Source organism: Miscanthus floridulus, chromosome 14, assembly GCF_019320115.1.
Source record: "Miscanthus floridulus cultivar M001 chromosome 14, ASM1932011v1, whole genome shotgun sequence".
NCBI lineage: Eukaryota > Viridiplantae > Streptophyta > Magnoliopsida > Poales > Poaceae > Miscanthus > Miscanthus floridulus.
The window spans coordinates 16,826,457-16,832,456 of record NC_089593.1 but is presented as its reverse complement, the minus strand read 5'-3'; positions in this window follow the sequence as shown (position 1 = coordinate 16,832,456).

Here is a 6,000-nt window from a genome sequence, read left to right as displayed (position 1 = left end):
GAGTGGATTAAGTGAGAACATCACTTTGGAAAGCTTGAGCACTTGATTTCTTTGTCAAGCCGGTTGTCTTTGCGTCTATTACTCTTGGGGGTTGCCCCTAGCCGGCTAGGCGTTGCCCAAGAGCTTCCATCTTGTGGAAGAGCCTTGGGAAGCTTGTATCACCCTTCGATTTCTTAGTGGAAAGCTCAAGTGACCTTTGTGGTCGCTTTGAGAGAGGCAAGGAGGTGGAAAAGACTCCGACCTTAGTGGTCACCTCAACAACGAGGACGTAGGAGCTCCTTTGTCGGGTTGCCGAACCTCGGGATAAATCCTTGTGTCCTGCGTGCTTGTTGTTGTTGTGATTGCTTGAGATTACTTGTATGTGTTTGTCTCTTTGTCTCCAAAATCTCAATTTTAGGGTTTGGACTCGATCTATGGTTTGGAGGCATTAAGGCGTCAAGGGAGTGACCCAACATCTTCACCAAACCACTAGGAAGTGAGGTTGTAAGATTATTTATCCGCAAAGTTAAATTTGGCACTGCTTTTGTAGTTCACTTAGGCGTCGGGACTGCTGACGTTTGCGTCGGAACTTCTGACAACGTCGGGAGTTCCGACCTAAACGTCGGGACTTTCGACAGTGGCTGACAGATTTGAACTTAGTATTTGCAGTAAATTTTTAGATATGCCTATTCACCCCCCTCTAGGCATTGTTAGATCCTTTCAAATATGTATATAGACATAATGTATATTTAGGTGCATAGCAAAAGCTATATATCTAAAAATTAGAACAAAACTAATTGTGTCTAGCTTGTGTGTTCTATTTCATAATGACCTTTTATTTTCATAATCACGTGTCAAGTCGGTTCGTTTATTTTGTAAACTCGGTCGGGACGTGTAGTGTGTTACTTTTGTAACACAGTGGTCTAACTTCTCTCTCTGGAGGATGAAACCGGAAATTTCTTCTTTTTTAAAAAAAAAATAGGCAAAACCAAATGTGCTAAACCTCTTCATCGATCTCCTCTCTGTGGGCCCGGACTGTAAGTGACTAGTTTTGCTTCCTTGTCCGTCGTTGGTATTTTATGAGAAGAAAAGGGTAGACCTTTCCAGGTTTAGCCACGCTGTAGACGCTCCACTGCTCCTACTGACGCGTGGGGTCATCAAACCAGGTCCCACGTGTTCTTGATGGAAACATGCGAATGAGTATGTTGGCAGGTCTGTCGCCATTCCTTATTGACGCAATACCAGAACGGCACGGAGAGTTTTAGAAGGGGCGCGTCAGATGGGGCCGGGCTCGGCGTGGGTTTTTCCATTATAATGACAATTCTGGAAATTGCCTTGATCGGAGTCACGGATCCCTCATTTCTATTTGCCTTGACTGACTTCCATATTTGCCTTGACTGACTTTCATTAGTTTCTATTTTACCGTAGACTGCGGGATGTGCTGGAAATTGCCTTGATCGGAGTCATAGATCCCTCATTCCTATTTGTCTTGACTGACTTCTATATTTGCCTTGATTGACTTCCATTGGTTTCTATTTTACCGTAGACTGCGGGATGTGTGAGGCGTGCGTTGAAGCCTGAGTGGAGGAGATCCAAATAACGTTGACAATTGGATCAAGTTCAAGCCTGTGAGAAATGATTAGGAGTCATAGATTTTAATGATACGGTAATTCTGTGTATAATTTCGTTGGTGCACAATGGTTGTAGTCTCTCAACGGTGGACTTTTTTGTTGGAGACCTAATATTGTTTTGATTGGTCCCTTATAGTAGAGATATAATTTCTCATTTTTATCTCATGCCGTCATTTATGCTTAGGACATGTCAATAGATTAAAAACCGGCTCTTATCCGCACTCGTATGAGGTACTGTGTGGTGCACATGGTATGATATTATTGGATATGATAGCTTGGGTCACAACTTTGTAACAGTTGCGGCTTATTATTGCCCTCTTGATAGGGAGGTTGAAACCAAAGCCTTTTTATTTTCATCGTACTCCCTCATTTGTCTATACAAAATATATTTAATTTTTCCTCTAACATATAGTTAGTTGCTAAAAAAACAACATCGTCTCTGAGACACTTTAAATATAAAATCTACTTGTACAAGTTTTATATCTAAACGTGCATATAGTTTGACTAACCATTGAGCAAAATTTGTAAGATCAATTTTTCTCCTATCAGATATGCTTATCATTAAAGAGAGAGAAATTTCCACGACATGTTCGAACAAATGACGCCACTGCAAGTAGGGATGAAAACGGATCGGATACGGACGGATATCACTAATATTACATTTGTTTTCATATTTCTATCCGGATTCGGATTCGAATACAAATAGTGTAACTTTGTCGGATATGATACGATTGGATATCGACATCATAAATATGCGATTTGAGTATTCGGATACGGATACAGTATCGGATGTTGAATATCCGGACTCAGATACAGACAGATCTCAACCCCTCTAAACGGATTCGGTCTCGAATACGGTCGGAAAATATCCGTACCATTTTCATCCCTAACTGCAAGGCATAGACATGTCTTAAAGATGTCGTGGTTGGCACATAGTAGTCTCAGGTGCTCCCGTTTCCTCTTGTATTTTGGGATTTTGCATTTGCCTCTCTGATTCGTCCCTTCGATGACTTCGATTTGTGTTCTAGGGTTTGGCATATAATGCTTGTTGTTCCAATGTTTGCCTTCTCTGTGTTTATCTATGAAAGGACAGCACCAATTGGCAATGACATTACCAATTCGTGTTCTAGGGATTGTGTGTGTGATTTTATTTTTGCAGCTTTTTTATCAGTTTTTTCCTTCCCCGTTCTTGCTTCAATTCTTCATTTTGAGACCGATTTAGTTCGTTCTTTTTTGCTCAGATTCGTGCTATGACATGAGTTGATGCTACCCCTTAAGTGAATTTGATCGAATCGAGTCGAGCACGAAGAAATTGAACGAATTTCGTTTTTGGAGAGTTTTTCGTGTTCTTGGCCGTGATCTAATTTTTCCGGAGTTTGGGTTGAAATTGGGCGATGATCTCTTAGAGCATGCTCACCAACTCCCTTGTGATGGCCTGTGAAAAGTTTGGTCACGATTTGTTTTGATTTGGTCTAGTTTTTTGTCGATTTTGTGGCCGCCGGTTTTCTGTTCTAGATTTGCTTGTTCGTCGTGGGAGGCCGAGCAACAGGAGCCGCGTGCTCCCAGCGCCAGAGCAGCACTCGGTCTAGGTGGGCACTCGCCCAAGCGCCTAGGTCCAACAACCGGTCGCTCGCCCAGGTGCTCTTCTCAGCGATGAGCAGCTCCACCGCTAAAGCCCCTCTCTGTCTCCCACCGTCTCTCTCTGTGTGCCCGGCGACGAGCAGCACCACCGCCCGCACTTCTCTCTCTGCTCGCTTTCCCCCATCGATTCAACGAGCTCAGGGGCAAAATGGTCACTGAAGGCTAAAATTTTGGCTGAATTTTTTTTAAAGTAGACTTAAAACTCAAAATGGCATTATAGCGTGTTGGACTCGTTTCATAAGGGCATTTTAGCGAAGCCCACAAAATTGATGGCTTTTGGGCGAAGCCCACTTCCCATAAGGGCAAAATTCCGATTTTCTCCCGACCCATAGGCTCGGCGACGAGACAGCCCACCCCAACCCCTTTCCCATTTCCCCTTCGTTTTTTTATTTTTAACACTTTTTGTAAACTAATTTTAAATCTAACACTATTTAATTTCCCCCCCCAAAACTAACACTTTTGGCCGCGCCTATTTCCCTAGCGCGACGAAACGCCTGTGCCGCGCCTTGCATGATGGTGCGGCGAGAGGGATGACGTGGCGACGACCGGGGCGCTGACCGGTGACGTGGCAGGGTCTGCCGCGCCACCGATCTTGGCGCGTCAGTGACGCACCATGGAGAATGGTGCGGCGAGGCAAAGCTAGGCATGGTCGGAGCATAGGCCTACCCGTGCAGCCTCGGCATGGCATCTAGGCCTGCTCATTGTAGCGGTGACTGTAGACATCTAGGCATGGCCACTGTGGTTGGAGGCTTTACAGTGGGATGTATAGGGTCATTCTTTCATTTCTACTGTGGGCATTTTGCGACTCAAGTGCTTTGATATGATAGTGGGTGAGGACTGGTTAGAAGAGTGTAGTCCAATGTGGGTCCACTGATCTAACAAGATCATGAGGTTCACCTATCAAGGAAGAAGAATTGAGCTTCATGGGGTTAAGCAGCAGATTTCACAATGCCCTGCTATAACTTTTGTTGCCTTGCAGGGATTATTCAGTAGGGAAGCTGTCCAGCATTATGTACAATTCAAATGGGAAAGTTATCAGGCACAGCAGTCTTCAGCAGCTATGGAAATTCATGCTCTGAATGAAGGGCAGGCTGCAATGTTACCTCAACAAATTCAGTCATTACTTGATGATTATGCTGATCTATTTCAGGAACCCACCTCAATATCTCCCTAGAGACCTTTTGATCATCACATTCAGTTATTGTCTAAAGCCCCACCAGTCAACATTAGGCCATACAAATATTCCCCGGCTCAAAAAGATAAGATTGAAAAGCAAATTGTAGAAATGGTGAAGAATGGAATTATCAAAAGTCAAAGCCTTTATGCTTCACCTGTTCTGCTTGTAAAAAAGAAAGGTGGGACGTGGAGATTTTCTGTGGACTATAAGCATTTGAATGCTCAAATAGTAAAGAATAAGCACCCATGCCAATAGTTAATGAACTTATTGATGAGCTAGCTGGAGCTAAGTGGCATCTAGGTCTGCTCATTGTAGCAGTGACTGTGGACATCTAGGCCAGAGCATAGGCCTGCCCTCCGATGTCCATCGGACTGCCGAGCGAGCGGCACCCTCGGTCCCCGCGAAAGGCTAGACGCGAGGGTCTCGTCGACCAGCTAGTATGGAGTACATCTACAGCGACTCCCGGTAGATGCTACTAGATCTGACTACAGCTAAAATATTTCAATTCATAGAAAACTAGTCCATCAACCCTTGGTCTCATACGGGTTAGAATTTTAGAAGATATAAGTACTTAGAAGCCGTGCGAGAGCACGAGTTAATGGACTATTTTTCTAAAACATTTTAGTTGCAGAATTGCTAAACCTCAACCGATTAATTTGGCCTCTCCAATCAACCGATTTTTGGGACATCTGATCTTACGTGGACGGCTAGCAGGGGGCGAGGCCGACGAACAGGCGAGGCAGGCACAGTAAACGAGAGCCGGCGAGGCAGCTGGTGCGGCCAGCCTCAGAGCTCGCAGCCCCGGCTATGGCAGCAGCCGATGGCCAGCTACGAGGAGGCCAACAAGGAGGGCCGCCCCCAGGGCAGATCACCGTTGCTTCTTCTTCTCCAGATTCTGTTTGCGTGTGCATTCGACGAAAGGGAAGGAAAGTGCGCAGGCGATGGAAGGGAAGGGATAAGGTTGGGGAGGTGGGTTCCACCACAATTTGGGAAAAATTGTTTTGAAATTTATGAAAAATTTGAAATATATTTTTCTGGTATCTACAATTCATAAAAATAATTTGAAAGTATTTCTGAAAATTTTGGCATATATTTGTATTATCTCTAAATTACACCACCGTGTTCAATAAATTACACTGAAGAAATCATTGTAAATCTAGTAATAAGACAGTGTAAACATAGCTAGAAGACAATGTAAGTACATGAAAAAAATTCAGTTAACAGAAGGGACAAAACAACTGAATCAGATCTTTTACCTCTAGTCAGATCTAGTAGCATTTACCGGGAGTCGTTGTAATACCCACAGTTAACGGGAGGGATGAAAGCACTTGAATGGCAAAATGCCCACAGTAGAAATGAAAGAATGACCCTATATATCCCACTGTAAAGCCGACAGCCACAATAGCCATGCCTAGATGTCCACAGTCACCGCTACAATGAGCAGGCCTAGATGCCATGTCAACGCCGCGCAGGCAGGCCTATGCTCTGCCCATGCCTAGCTTTGCCTCGCCGCGCCATTCTCTATGGCGCGTCACTGTCACGTCAAGATCGGTGGCGCGGCAGACCCTGCCA